The sequence below is a fragment of the Pan paniscus genome, chromosome 8 (assembly GCF_029289425.2).
Source record: "Pan paniscus chromosome 8, NHGRI_mPanPan1-v2.0_pri, whole genome shotgun sequence".
Classification (NCBI taxonomy): Eukaryota; Metazoa; Chordata; class Mammalia; order Primates; family Hominidae; genus Pan; species Pan paniscus.
Window position 1 is genome coordinate 134,711,523 of NC_073257.2, and position 16,909 is coordinate 134,728,431.

Genomic DNA, 16,909 nt, shown 5'->3' on the forward strand with positions numbered 1-16,909 from the left:
TGTCATATCTAAAATGTCATTGCCAAACCCACTGTCATACAGATTTTCTCCTATTTTCTTCTGTATGTTTTATAGCTTTATATTTTACATTTAGGTCTACAATTCATATTGCTTTAGTTTTTGTAAATGAGGTATATGTGGAGGTTCATTTTTTGGCACACGAACATCCAACTGGTTTACAAAAACTTTGCCTTTGAAAATTTTTCAAAAATCATCTTATTTTTGTGGCTCTATTTCTGGGCTCTCCATTCTGTTCCACTGATCTATGTCAAACTGCATTGATCACTGTAGCTTCAAAATAAGTCTTAAAATTAACAGTGTGAGTCCTTAAACTTTGTTATTTTTCAGTTTGTTTTTGCTATTCTAATTCCTTTGCCTCTTTGTATACATTTTAGAATAAACTTGTAGCTATCTACAAAAACTTTCTACATTGAATCTGTAGATCAAATTGGGGAGAATTGACATCTTCATAGTGGATTTTCCTATCCATAAACATGGACTATCGCCATTTATTTAGATATTCTTTGATTAATTTCCATCAATGTTTTATAATACTCAGGATACAGATCCTACACAAAGTTTATTAGATTTATACCTAAATGCTTCTTTAACTTTTAGTGCTATTGTAAACAGTATTATTTTCAAATTTCAAATTCCAATTGTTCATTGCTGGTACACAGGAGCAGTGAATTTTTATATATTGACATCATTGCTGAGCTCACATCCTGAGCCACTGGGACATTCTTTAAAAACTAGTCAGCCATATCATTTTTCCTGCTCTAACAGTACCCACTGACCTTAGGGTAAAATCCAAACTCCTTATCTGACCTACACAGACCTTCATAATCTGACCATTTACCTGCCTCTCTTTTCTGTCACCACCTCCCATCTTGCTTCCTTTCACTGACATTCAAGCCACAATGGCCCTCCTTCCCTTACTGTGTAGACATGCCCAGTTGCTTCCTGCCTCAAGGCCTTAGCCCTTGTCTGTTTCTTTGCCTAACATGCACCAGCCCCTCCCCAAGACATGTCACACCTGAGTGCATTCCTCTTTATGTCTTTGCTAAAATTTCCCCTTCTCAAAATGGCATTCCTAGGCCATATTATTGAACCCCCACCTACAAGACACCCTCTATCTCATCACCTTGTTTAATTAGATTCTAAACAGCAATTATAATTTAATTTTGGTTTATTTACTGTGTGTCTCTCCTATTTAGAATATAAATGCCATGACAGCATGGACCGTCTCTCATGTTCATTTCAATATTCACATTCCCTAGAATAAGACTCAGTAAGTATACGCATTTTAGAAATCTGGAGGAGAAAGAAGAGAAAAAAGAAAAGTAAATACATGAAGTTATTAACAGTGATTGTCTATACGTGGTTGGGATTGTGGAATTTTATTATTTTTCTTTTCAGTGTATTTCTTATTTTTCTGTAATAAACATGTACTGTTCTTCAAATGAGTTATTTTTAAGGAAAAATAAATGAATAAAAGGCCTTTGTTTTCAGGGACTTTTCAGCCAATAATAAGCAAAATGGTTGCTGCATTATATATGGAGATTATAAAGAATAAGTCAGGTTCATTACAAACTGGGTTTTTTTAACACAAATGCAAATAATAATTCTTCTAGTATAACAATGTTCCTTCTGCCTTATATTTTCTTTGCTCTTTTAAGGACTATACACAAAGACATCATAACTACTTTTCTCTCCAGGTGTCCAAATGGGAGAAGCCAATTGCTGATGGTATTTAGCTAAATGACTGTGTAAGAATCACCTGTGGAAGGTATATTCCCACTCATTGTGTGGCCAACTCTTCTTAGTACCAAGTGCAGTCTCTATCAAGCAAATCAAGCGGAAGGGCCAGCTTGGGAGGGGACAGGCTAAAGGAAACCCATGAAGCATTGAATCTGAGCTCAATTTCAATGAGAACCATTCCTGAACAGTGGAAAGACCAGAGACATCAGAACCATCTTTCCCACTTCCATTAAGCCAAGGCATTTGGTCTTATCACCAGGACATGCAGCTTTTTGGCCATGTTGAAGAATCTCTGTGGAAAGAATTCAGCTGCTCCTACCTACAGGTAACAGTAACATCCACAATCACAAAGTAATAGCTGATATTACACTGATTGATGACTTCATGCCTGGCACTAGCTCTTAGATATTTCATTCTCTTAAGAGACCCTATGAGGTAGGTAATACTATTATCATCCCCATTTTCTTAATGGAGGCAATAACAAATGGGAAAACATGGACATATGGAGGTTAAGAATTTGTCCAAGGCCATACAGCTAGCAGGGAAAAGGGCCAGGAATTGAACTCAGCAAATCTGGTTCCAGAGGCAGGCTATAAACCTCAAGACTAGTGGCTAGCAAACTGTATGTGCATTCAAATCAGCTACAGAGCTTTCAAAAGTCTTTTTAGAACAGTTTTCTATTTATTTTTAAATTGAGTAGATAGGACAGAATTCCCATATGTCCCTCTCCCCTGCTCACATACACTGTTATTTTATTTTATTCAATCTGTCCTGTTTAGTTCTGTTTAATTCCTCAGTGAATACTTCATTTACACTGATTCACTGAAGTAACAACCTCAAAACTTCATTACCATCCATAGGCGTAGCCTCAGATGATGTTGCCAGGGCTCTTTACCAACATCTCCTGACTGTTTTTCCATTTTCAGGCTGGCCCCCTCCACATACTGGGCCAGTGTCGGCTACAAGCCCACATCCTTAAGATCTATGATCTAAAAAGGAGAGAGATAATGTCCTTTTCCAGCATGCGCAAATCCTACAAAAGGACTTTGGTCTTCCCTGGATCACCTGCCCTTGAATTGTACCAGTCCCTGTGGAAAAAGGGACAAGGGCCCATGATCTTGTTCAGGTCAGGGTCACATGCACTGTCACTGATAACTCCTGCCACAATCACAATGGATAAGTGGTGAAGCTCATCCCAAAACAACACATGAAAAACATGTGTTGTTTCAGAGCAAACTGAAACAACACATGTTCACTGTAGAAAGCAAGAGTGAAAAACATGAAGTTGTTGAAAAAGTTTAGCATTACAGTAATTTTATTCTGATCATTTAATACAAGAAAGCCAAATAGGAATTCAAGTTTTCGCCTTTATTTTTGGCATTGATGAATAATGAAGAACCTTAGCTTCTTCATACTTCCACAGTTACTTGAGTTAAAACAATCAGGTATTACATATTTCACTTGCTTTTTTAAAAGTTCTCCTAAAAAGCTGTGAGAATTCTACACCAGCATGGGTCACTGTTGCATAATATCACTGAGGTCTGTTGTGTGTACTACTTTTCACCAGCAAAGGAAAAATGATGGATTTTTTGAGTAACTTTTGTATACATATTTAGGTACTACACTTTTACTAATAAAAGTAACTTTGACAAGAAAAAACATCTTGTATTACTGTGGTGCATTTGTTACAATTAATGGGACAATATTAATATATTAACTAAGTTCGGTAATTTATATTCAGTTTTCTCACTCTGTGTGTACAGTCCTATAGGTCTGGACAAATGCACACATCCACCATTATAGTATCACATGCAGATTAATTTTGCCCCCAAAATCCCATGCTTCACTTATTCAACATTACCCTTCTCCTTTCCCCCTGCCAGACCCTGGCAACCATTCTTTTAATTGTCCCTGTAGTTTTGCCTTATCCAGAATGTCACATAGTTGGAACCATATAGTATGTAGCCTTTTAAGGCTAACTGGTTTCAACTGGCAATGTACACTTAAGGTTTCTCCATGTCATTTTGTTACTTGCTAGCTCATTTATTTTTATCACGGAATAATATTCCATTATATGAAAATACCAGTTTCTTTAGTTACCTACTGAAGGACATCTTAGTTGCTTCCAGCTTTTGCCAATTATGAATAAAGCTACTATAAAAATTCATGTGCAGGTTTTTGTGTACCCATAGATTTTCAGCTCAGCTGGATAAATAACTAGGAGTCCAACTGCTGAGTCATTATGTACCATTTAAAATTCCAACCAGCAGTGAATAAGAATTCCGGGTGCTGTGCATACCCACCAGCATCATTTGGATTGTCAGGTTTTGTTTTTTTATTTTAGCCATTCTAATACATACTTGTTAAGTATGATGTTAGCTGTAGGTTGTTTGCACATGTTCTTTATTAACCTGAAGAAGTTTCCATCTATTTCTAGTTTGCTGAATTTTTTTAATGATGAATGGGTGTTGAATTTTCTCAAATCCTCTTTTCTGCATCTATTGATATGATTTTTATTCTTTTATTCTTTATGTGATAGGTTACACTAATTGGTTTTCAATATTGAACCAGAAACATACTAGAATACCTTACACACCTGGAGTAACTCCCACTTGGTGTTGATACATAATACTTTTTCTACTTGTTGGATTCTATTTGATATTTTGTTGAGGATTTTTGCATCTGTGTTCATGAGAGGTATTGGTCTGTATGTTTCCATTCTCCTAATGATTTTATTTTGCTTTGGTGTTAGGGTAATGCTGGCTTCATATAATGAATTAGGAAGTGTTGCTGTGCTTCTGTTTTCTGGATAAAACTGCATAAAATTTGTATTATTTTTGCCACAAATGTTTGGGAAAATTCACAAGTGAACTCATCTTGTCCTGGTGCTTTATTTTTTTGGAAGAGTAATTATTAATTTTTTTTTTTACTAGATATAGGCCTATTTAGATTATCTATTTCTCCTTTCTAAGTTTGGGTACATTGTGTCTTTCAGGAAATTGATCCATTTCATCTGTTATCAAATTCGGAGACAGCTGTTTGTATTATTCTTTTTTTTTTTTTTTTTTTGAGATGGAGTCTCACTCTGTTGCCCAGCTGGAGTGCAGTGGTGCAATATTGGCTCACTGCAACCTCTGCCTCCCGGGTTCAAGCGATTCTCCTGCCTCAGCCTCCCGAGTAGCTGGAACTACAGGTGCATGCCACCACACCTCATTAGTTTTTTATTTTTAGTAGAGATGGGGTGTCACCATGTTGGCCAGGCTGGTCTCTAACTCTTGACCTCAGGTCACCTGCCCAGCTCAGCCTCCCAAAGTGCTGATATTACAGGCATGAGCCACCGCACCAGACCTCCTTTTTTATCCTTTTAATGCCTGTGGAATCAATACTAATGGTCCCCCTTTCATTTCTAATATTAATAATTTGTGTCTTTTTTAGTCTGACCAGAGGCCTATCAACTTTATCTATCTTTTCAAAGAACCAGCTTTTGATTTCATTGATTTTTTCTTTGTCGATTTCATTGATTTTTGCTGATTTTTATTACATCTTCTCTTCTGCTTGTTTTAGGTATACAGGCATACCCTGTTTTACTGTGCTTCACTGTACTGTGCCTCATAGATACTGTATTTTTTGCAAACTGAAGATTTCTGGCAACCCTGTATTAAGAAGGTCTATCAGTGCCATTTTTCCAACAGCATGTGCTTACTTGTGTCTCTGCTGTCACATTTTGGTAATTCTTACAATATTTCAAACTTTTGCTTTATTATTATATATGTTATGGTGATCTGTGATCAGCAATCTTTGATGTTACTATTGCCATTGTTTTGGTCCACCATGAATCATGACCCTATAACATGGCAGACTTAATCAACAAATTGTGTTCTGAGTACTCCACTGACTGCCATTCCCTCACCTCTCTCCCTATTCTCAGGCCTCCCTATTCCCTGAGACACAAAAATATCGAAATGATAACAATTAATACCCCTACAATGGTCTCTAAGTGTTCAAATGAAAGGAAGAGTCATGTACGTCATATTTTAAATCAAAAGCTAGAAATGATTAAGCTTAGTGAGTAAGGCATGTTGAAAACCCAGATAGGCTGACAACTAGGCCTCTTGCATGAAACAGTTACCAAGTTGGAATGCAAATGAAAAGTTCTCAAAGGAAATTAAAAGTGCTACTCCAGTGAACACACAGATAAGAATACAAAATAGCTTTATTGCTGATATGAATAAAGTTTTAGTGGTCTGGATAGAAAATCAAACCAGCCACAACATTCCCTTAAGCCAAAACCTAATCCAGAGCAATGCCCTAACTCTCTTCAATTCTGTGAAAGCTAAGAAAGGTAAGGAAGCTGCATAAGAACAGATAGAAGGTGGCAGCGAGGCTGGGGGAGGGACGCCCACCATTGCTCAGGCTTAAGTAGGTAAACAAAGCAGCTGGGAAGCTTGAACTGGGTGGAGTCCACCACAGCTCAAGGAGGCCTGCCTGCCTCTGTAGGCTCCACCTCTGGGGGCAGGGCACAGACAAACAAAAGACAGCAATAACCTCTGCAGACTTAAATGTCCCTGTCTGACAGCTTTGAAGAGAGCAGTGGTTCTCCCAGCACACAGCTTGAGATCTGAGAACGGGCAGACTGCCTCCTCAAGTGGGTCCCTGACCCCCGAGTAGCCTAACTGGGAGGCACCCCCTAGTAGGGGCGGACTGACACCTCACACGGCCGGGTACTCCTCTGAGACAAAACATCCAGAGAAACGAACAGGCATCAGCATTTGCGGTTCACCAGTATCCGCTGTTCTGCAGCCACCGCTGCGGATACCCAGGCAAACAGGGTCTGGAGTGGACCTCCAGTAAACTCCAACAGACTTGCAGCTGAGGGTCCTGCCTGTTAGAAGGAAAACTAACAAACAGAAAGGACATCCACACCAAAAACCCATCTGTACGTCACCAATATCAAAGACCAAAGGTAGATAAAACCACAAAGATGGGGAAAAAACAGAGCCGAAAAACCGGAAACTCTAAAAATCAGAGCGCCTCTCCTCCTCCAAAGGAACGCAGCTCCTCACCAGCAATGGAACAAAGCTGGACGAAGAATGACTTTGACGAGTTGAGAGAGGAAGGCTTCAGAAGATCAAACTACTCCGAGCTAAAGGAGGAAGTTCAAACCAATGGCAAAGAAGTTAAAAACTTTGAAAAAAATTAGACGAATGGATAACTAGAATAATCAATGCAGAGAAGTCCTTAAAGGACCTGATGGAGCTGAAAACCAAGGCTCGAGAACTACGTGATAAATGCACAAGCCTCAGTAACCGATGCAATCAACTGGAAGAAAGGGTATAAGCGATGGCAGATGAAATGAATGAAATGAAGCGTGAAGAGAATTTTAGAGAAAAAAGAATAAAAAGAAACGAACAAAGCCTCCAAGAAATATGGGACTATGTGAAAAGACCAAATCTACGTCTAACTGGTGTACCTGAAAGTGATGAGGAGAATGGAACCAAGTTGGAAAACACTCTGCAGGATATTATCCAGGAGAACTTCCCGAATCTAGCAAGGCAGGCCAACATTCAAATTCAGGAAATATAGAGAACGCCACAAAGATACTCCTGGAGAAGAGCAACTCCAAGACACGTAATTGTCAGATTCACCAAAGTTGAAATGAAGGAAAAAATGTTAAGGGCAGCCAGAGAGAAAGGTCGGGTTACCCACAAAGGGAAGCCCATCAGACTAACAGCTGATCTCTCGGCAGAAACTCTACAAGCCAGAAGAGAGTGGGAGCCAATATTCAACATTCTTAAAGAAAAGAATTTTCAACCCAGAATTTCATATCCAGCCAAACTAAGCTTCATAAGTGAAGAAGAAATAAAATCCTTTACAGATAAGCAAATGCTGAGAGATTTTGTCACCACCAGGCCTGCCCTAAAAGACCTCCTGAAGGAAGCACTAAACATGGAAAGGAACAACCAGTACCAGCCACTACAAAAACATGCCAAACTGTAAAGACCATTAAGGCTAGGAAGAAACTGCATCAACTATCGAGCAAAATAACCAGCTAACATCATGACAGGATAAAATTCACACATAACAACACTAACCTTAAATGTAAATGGGCTAAATGCTCCAATTAAAAGGCACAGACTGGCAAATTGGATAAAGAGTCAAGACCCATCAGTGTGCTGTATTCAGGAAACCCATCTCACGTGCAGAGACACACATAGGCTCAAAATAAAGGGATGGAGGAAGATCTACCAAGCAAATGGAAAACAAAAAAAGGCAGGGGTTGCAATCCTAGTCTCGGATAAAACAGACTTTAAACCAACAAAGATCAAAAGAGACAAAGAAGGCCATTACATAATGGTAAAGGGATCAATTCATCAAGAAGAACTAACTATCCTAAATATATATGCACCCAGTACAGGAGCATCGAGATTCATAAAGCAAGTCCTGAGTGACCCACAAAGAGACTTAGCCTCCCACACAATAATAATGGGAGACTTTAACACCCCACTGTCAACATTAGGCAGATCAACCAGACAGAAAGTTAACAAGGATATCCAGGAATTGAACTCAACTCTGCACCAAGTGGACCTAATAGACATCTACAGAACTCTCCACCCCAAATCAACAGAATATACATTCTTTTCAGCACCACACCACACCTATTCCAAAACTGACCACATAGTTGGAAGTAAAGCACTCCTCAGCAAATGTAAAAGAACAGAAATTATAACAAACTGTCTCTCAGACCACAGTGCAATCAAACTAGAACTCAGGATTAAGAAACTCACTCAAAACCGCTCAACTACATGGAAACTGAACAACCTGCTCCTGAATGACTAGTGGTTACATAACGAAATGAAGGCAGAAATAAAGAGGTTCTTTGAAACCAATGAGAACAAAGACACAGCATACCAGAATCTCTGGGACACATTCAAAGCAGTGTGTAGAGGGAAATTTATAGCACTAAATGCCCACAAGAGAAAGGAGGGAAGATCTAAAATTGACACCCTAACATCACAATTAAAAGAACTAGAGAAGCAAGAGCAAACACATTCAAAAGCTAGCAGAAGGCAAGAAATAACTAAGATCAGAGCAGAACTGAAGGAAATAGAGACACAAAAAACCCTTCAAAAAAATCAATGAATCCAGGAGCTGGTTTTTTGAAAAGATCAACAAAATTGATAGACTGCTAGTAAGACTAATAAAGAAGAAAAGAGAGAAGAATCAAATAGACGCAATAAAAAATGACAAATGGGATATCACCACTGATACCACAGAAATACAAACTACCATCAGAGCATACTATAAACACCTCTACGCAAATAAACTAGAAAATCTAGAAGAAATGGATAAATTCCTCAACACATACACTCTCCCAAGACTAAACCAGGAAGAAGTTGAATCTCTGAATAGACCAATAACAGGTGCTGAAATTGAAGCAATAATTAATAGCTTACCAACCAAAAAAAGTCCAGGACCAGATGGATTCACAGCCGAATTCTACCAGAGGTTACAAGGAGGAGCTGGTACCATTCCTTCTGAAACTATTCCAATCAATAGAAAAAGAGGGACTCCTCCCTAACTCATTTTATGAGGCCAGCATCATCCTGATACCAAAGCCCGGCAGAGACACAACCAAAAAAGAGAATTTTAGACCAATATCCTTGATGAACATTGATGCAAAAATCCTCAATAAAATACTGGCAAACCGAATCCAGCAACACATCAAAAAGCTTATCCACCATGATCAAGTGGGCTTCATCCCTGGGATGCAAGGCTGGTTCAATATATGCAAATCAATAAATGTAATCCAGCATATAAACAGAGCCAAAGACAAAAACCACAAGATTATCTCAATAGATGCAGAAAAGGCCTTTGACAAAATTCAACAACCTTCATGCTAAAAACTCTCAATAAATTAGGTATTGATGGGACGTATCTCAAAATAATAAGAGCTATCTATGACAAACCCATAGCCAATATCATACTGACTGGACAAAAACTGGAAGCATTCCCTTTGAAAACTGGCACAAGACAGGGATGACCTCTCTCACCACTCCTATTCAACATAATGTTGGAAGCTTTGGTCAGGGCAATCAGGCAGAAGAAGGAAATAAAGGGCATTCAATTAGGAAAGGAGGAAGTCAAATTGTCCCTGTTTGCAGATGACATGATTGTAAATCTAGAAAACCCCATCATCTCAGCTCAAAATCTCCTTAAGCTGATAGGCAACTTCAGCAAAGTCTCAGGATACAAAATCAATGTACAAAAATCACAAGCATTCTTATACACCAATAACAGACAGAGAGCCAAATCATGAGTGAACTCCCATTCACAATTGCTTCAAAGAGAATAAAATACCTAGGAATCCAACTTACAAGGGATGTGAAGGACCTCTTCAAGGAGAACTACAAACCACTGCTCAAGGAAATAAAAGAGGATACAAACAAATGGAAGAACATTCTATGCTCATGGGTAGGAAGAATCAATATCGTGCAAATGGCCACACTGCCCAAGGTAATTTACAGATTCAATGCCATCCCCATCAAGCTACCAATGACTTTCTTCACAGAATTGGAAAAAACTACTTTAAAGTTCATATGGAACCAAAAAAGAGCCGGCATCGCCAAGTCAATCCTAACCAAAAGAACAAAGCTGGAGGCATCACACTACCTGACTTCAAACTATACTACAAGGCGACAGTAACCAAAACAGCATGGTACTGGTACCAAAACAGAGATATAGATCAATGGAACAGAACAGAGCCCTCAGAAATAATGTCGCATATCTACAACTATCTGATCTTTGACAAACCTGAGAAAAACAAGCAATGGGGAAAGGATTCCCTATTTAATAAATGGTGCTGGGAAAACTGGCTAGCCATATGTAGAAAGCTGAAACTGGATCCCTTCCTTACACCTTATACAAAAATCAATTCAAGATGGATTAAAGACTTAAACGTCAGATCTAAAACCATAAAAATCCTAGAAGAAAACCTAGGCATTACCATTCAGGACATAGGCATGGGCAAGGACTTCATGTCGAAAACACCAAAGGCAATGGCAACAAAAGCCAAAATTGACAAATGGGATCTAATTAAACTAAACAGCTTCTGCGCAGCAAAAGAAACTACCATCAGAGTGAACAGGCAACCTACAAAATGGGAGAAAATTTTTGCAACCTACTCATCTGACAAAGGGCTAATATCCAGAATCTACAATGAACTCAAAACAAATTTACAAGAAAAAAACAACCCTATCAAAAAGTGGGTGAAGGATATGAACAGACACTTCTCAAAAGAAGACATTTATGCAGCCAAAAAACACATGAAAAAATACTCATATTCACTGGCCATCAGAGAAATGCAAATCAAAACCACAATGAGATACCACCTCACACCAGTTAGAAAGGCAATCATTAAAAAGTCAGGAAACAACAGGTGCTGGAGTGGATGTGGAGAAACAGGAACACTTTTACACTGTTGGTGGGACTGTAAACTAGTTCAACCATTGTGGAAGTCAGTGTGGTGATTCCTCAAGGATCTAGAAGTAGAAATACCATTTGACCCAGCCATCCCATTACTGGGTATATACCCAAAGGATTATAAATCATGCTGCTATAAAGACACATGCACACATATGTTTATTGCGGCACTATTCACAACAGCAAAGACTTGGAACCAACCCAAATGTCCAACAATGATAGACTGGATTAAGAAAATGTGGCACATATACACCATGGAATACTATGCATCCATAAAAAATGATGAGTTCATGTCCTTTGTAGCGACATGGATGAAGCTGGAAACCATCATTCTCAGCAAACTATCGCAAGGACAGAAAACAAAATACTGCATGTTCTCACTCATAGGTGAGAATTGAACAATGACAACACATGGACACAGGAAGGGGAACATCACACTCTGGGGACTGTTGTGGGGTGGGGGGAGGGGGGAGGGATAGCATTAGGAGATATACCTAATGTTAAATGACGAATTAATGGGTGCAGCACACCAACATGGCACATGTATACGTATGTAACAAACCTACATGTTGTGCACATGTACCCTAAAACTTAAAGTATAATAATACAAAAATAAAATAAAATAAAAAAAGAACAGATTGAAGCTAATAAATGTCAGTTCATGAGGTTTAAAAAATAAACCATCTCCATAACATAAACGTGCAAGGTGTAACAGGAAGGTACAGCAAGTTATCTAGAAGCTCTAGCTAGGATAATTCATGAAGGTGGCCACATTTAACAATGGATTTTCAGTATAGATGAAAACAGACTTCTATAGGACAAAGATGCCCTCTAGGACTTGCACAGCTAGAGAGGTCAACGCCTGGCTTCAAAGCTGATTCTGACTCAAAAATCAGGCTGACTTTGTCGCTGGGGACTAATATAGCTGATGATTTCAAGTTTAAGCCAACGCTCATTTACCATTCTGAAAATCCTAGGGCTCTTAAGAATTATGCTAAATCTGCTCTGTCTTTGCTTTATAAATGGAACAACAAAACCAGGATGACAACACATTGGTTTACTGAATATTTTAAGCTCCCTGCTGTGACCTCCTGCTCAGAAAAAAGTTCTTTTCAATACATTAGTGCTAACTGATGCTTGGCCAGGGCCACCCAAGAGCTCAGATGGTGATGTACAAGGAGATTAATGTTTTCATGTCTACCAACACAACATCCATTCTGCAGACCATGGATCAAGGAGTAATTTCAACTTTCAAGTCTTATTGTATGAGAAATACATTTCATAAGGCTTTAGTAGCCATAGATAGCAATTTCTCACAGTATCTCTTAGGTGTGCCTATAGATTGCTCTTCTTTCTCTAGTTTCTTAAGGTGAAAGCTTACATAACAGATTTTAGATCATTCTTTTCCAACATGTACTCAGTACTCTCCGTTTCCCTCTAAGCACTGCTCTTGTTGAAGTCTACAAATTCTGATGAGTTGTATTTTCACTTTCATTTAGTTTGAAATATTTTTAAATTTCTCTTGAAACTTCGAGCCAAGTGTTATTTTAGAAATATGTCTGTTAATCTCCAAATATTTTAGGATTTTTCAAGTATTTTCCTGTTACAAATTTCTAATTAAATACCATTGTGATCTAGGAACATACTTTGTATAATTTCTATTCTTTTACATTTGTTAAGGGGTGTTTTATGGCCCAGAATGTGCTCTATCTTGGTAAATGTTCCAGGAGTGTTTCAGAAAAATGTGTATTCTGCTATTGTTGAAGTGTCCTATTAATACCAATTAGATCCAGTGGACAGATGGTACAATTCAGTTCAACTATATTCTTACTGATTTTCTTACATGCTGAAACTGTCAATTACTGATCCAGGGTTGTTGAAGTCTCCAACAGTAACAGTGAATTTGTCTATTTCTCTTTGCAGTTCTATCAATTTTTGCTTCACATATTTGATGCTCTGTTGTTAGGTACATATACATTAAGGATTTTATTTTGCCTTCATTTATTCCTTCTCTGATGCTCTTCCTTTATATAGATCCAAGTTCATGACCTTGGATCATTTTCCTTCCCTCTGGAGAACTTATTTTAATATTTTTTGCAACACAGGTTTATCACTGACAAATTTCCTTAGCTTTTGTTTAAGAAAATCTTTAAGTCTCCTTCACTTCTGAAAGGTAATTCTTGTGGATACATTCTAGGTTGGTGGGGTTTCTCTTTCAACATTGTAAATATTTCACTCCAGTCCCTTCTTGCTTGGTTTCTAATCAGAAATATAATTCTTATTCTTGTTCCTCTATAGCGTGTATTTTTTCCTCTGGCTCCTTTCAATGACTCCCTCTTTGACTTTGGTTTTCCCATCTTGAATATAATATGCCTAGGTACAGACTAAGCTTGTCCAACCTACAGCCTGTGGGCTGTATACGGCCCTGGACAGCTTTGAATGCAACTCAACACAAATTTGTAAACTTTCTTAAAACAGCATGAGGTTTTTTTTGCAATTTTTAAGCTCATCAGCCATTGCTAGCGTTACTGCATTTTATGTGTGGCCCAAGACAATTCTTCTTCTTCCAGGGTGGCCCAGGGACACCCCTGGTACAGACCTTTTAGTATTTATCTTGCTTGGTGTTCTCCGAGCTTCCTGCTCTAAGAACGGGTTTGGTGTCATTAATTTTGGATAATTCCCAACCATTATTTCTCACATATTTCTTCTACTCTCTTTCTTCTCCTTCTGGTATTACCATTATACATGTTATTACAAGTTTTATAATTGTCCAGCAGTTCTTGGATAGTCTACTTTTTCATCTCTATTTTCTTTGCTTTTCAGTTTTTATTAACAGTTCTTCAAGCTCATTTATTCTTTGGCCTGTCCAGTCTCCTGATAAACCCATCAAAGGCATTCATTTGTCACGTTGTTTTTTGACTTCTATCATTTCCTTTTATATCTTCCTTAGAGTTTCCATATCTCTGCTTACATTACCCATTCACTCTTGCATGCTATCTGCTTTTTCCATTAGAGCCCTTAATATATCAATCATAGCTGCCTTAAATTCCCTACTTGAGAATTACAAAATCTGCATCATATGTAAGAATGGTTCTGATATTTCCTTTGTTTCTTGTTCTTTCTTGCCTTTTAGCATGCTTTGTAAATCTTTGTTGAAAGCCAGACATAATATATCTGGAAGAATGTATAGAAACTGAGGTAATCAGGCTACTTGATTCATGTCAATCTGACTAGAAGTTAGGCTGTGTTTAATGTTTGCTGTAGTTATCAGTGTCAGAGGCTTCAATCTACTATTCTTGCTTTGAGTTTCCACATTGTCACTGTCTTTGGGTATCCCCAGAGACTCCTTTTAAATAAAATGTAGTCTGATAATAATTGGTCACAGCTGGCACTAGGGAAAGGCAGTCTCCTAATTAAAAAAAAAACCCTGAAACTGGTGATCAACGGCTTGCCGATAAGATCTCAGGAGTTGGGCAAGTGGGTTCAAGCATGTGCACTAAGAGGCAAAATGGCAGAGTTTAACTGGTATATGACCTTCTAAGAACATTTGATGGGTAAGAGAAGAATGCTTCAAGTGAGCATGCATACAACTCCAGTAAACACACTACGCATACAGCCCCGCCCTAGTGCTGGCACGCCACTGAGCATGCAGACAGCCCACCCTGAGGGAAGAATTAGCAAGAAATAATGCAACCCTGGAAGCATGTCAACATGTAAGACCCAAAATCAAAGGTCCAATCACGCACTTGATCTCTCAAGGCGCTTGCTTGGCCCTCTTCCAAGTGTACTTTTACTTCCTTTTGTTCCACCTCTAAAGCTTTTAAATAAATTTTTCCTCCTGCCCTAAAACTTGTCTTGGTCTCTCACTCTTCCTTATGACCCTTGGTCGAATTCTTTCTTCTGACAAGAATTGAGGTTGCTGCAGCCCCCTGCAGATTCACTACCACTAACAACGGGAAGGCTAGAGGGGGCTGGAATCTTCTAATTGCCCTTTCCCTAGAACAGATAAGGCTCTGGTAAAGTACTTTCCCTTGAGAGAAGGCTTTTGTTAGGGAAAATGCTGAGGGCAGTTTTCAAAAAGGTTACTTTGCCCCCTCCTTCTGCACAAAGCAGGAGGGAGTTTTAATCCAATCCTTGTCCTAAGAATCTGCTGCAGCTCTGAAAAGTAAAACTCCCAAAAGTGTAAGGGCACCATATGAGTGGTCTCCCAGGAGTTTCTAACTGTCAAGCTAACTCACACTCAGCATCCAGCAAGTCATCAATGACCATTTTAAGTGTTCCTACCATTTGCTGCCTCATGAGGATTTCTGTTCCTAGCATGCTGATATCAGTTGTGATTTTCTGTATTTGCCTATCCAGTTTGGGGGTGGCCATTTGCTTTGTGACCTCCATTATCTGATGGATATTTTAAAGGCTGTTAATGTTCCATTTGTTCAGCTTTTTTCTTGTGAGGACAGTTGTGATTGACTTCTAAGTGGTTTATGTGTCACAGATGAAACCAGAAGTGTTAAAAAATAAGAAAAGAGCACACAAAAACAAAAGCTTTCTAGAATATTCAATATTTTGAGGGTAAAAGGTCCCGGGACTAAAGTGTTTGATTGCCACTATGCAAAGGCACTCTGTTAGCAACAGTAGATACATATATGATTCTACTCTAAATTCTACAAGTTATATACAATAAACTTCTCTTTAAAACAGTCAAGCCAAAAAAATACATTGTGATATTGGTGGAAAGATTTCAAAGATATGCCTTAGTCTTTATTTCAAGTGAAAAAATAAAAATAAAGCAAAAAATACCATTTGCCATTCACGACAAGAGTAATTTATTACATTAAAATTGAGGTCACCTAGGCACCAGCACAACACCCTGGCTTTGTAACCATCTGAAGGATTCTTCCTGCCTGCTACACAAAGATCATGGCATTGTAGTAAAGAAAGAGTTTAATAGACATAAGGCCAGCCACACCATGAGGGAGATAGATTTAGTACTCGAATCATTCTCATCCAAAGCTTATAGGTTAGGGATTTTTCAGAGGCAGTTTGGGGGAAGTGGTGGAGATCGCTAGGCTTGCTGCTGATTAGTTGGGGCAGAGATGAAATCACAAGGGGTGAAGCTGTCCTCTTGCACATTGAGTCACTTCTGGGTGGGGCTGTAAGAATGGTGGGTGTCAGACATACAAAAAAAACCTGAAAAGATATCTCAAAAGGCCAATCTACAATAGTGGTGTTATCTGCAGGAATAATTGGGGAAGTTGCATATCTTATAACCTTCTGAATAATAACTGATAATAGTTCATGTCTGCACCTTAGCAGGACCCAGGCTCCTCTCCTCCTGCCACCCTGATGCAAAAGCAGTTGAGTTTGGGGGAAGGCCTATGATAATTTAAACTACAGCCTAAATGTCCCAAAAGACCAAGAATAATCAAGGCAAGACTGGGGATGGATTAGCTCAGATCTCTTTCACTGTCATAATTTTCTCACTAACTTTTGCAAAGTTTTTTCAGCTTTGAAAATAAGATTGAATTTGCCAGTTTCACCTCTTTCTACTCCTCTTATACTGTAATAGAGTTCCCAAACAACCTCTATTGCTATCTCTATCATAAATTCCATACAACAAACCTATACTCAATCTCTACTAGGCACAAAACAATTCCTATTTTCAACAACT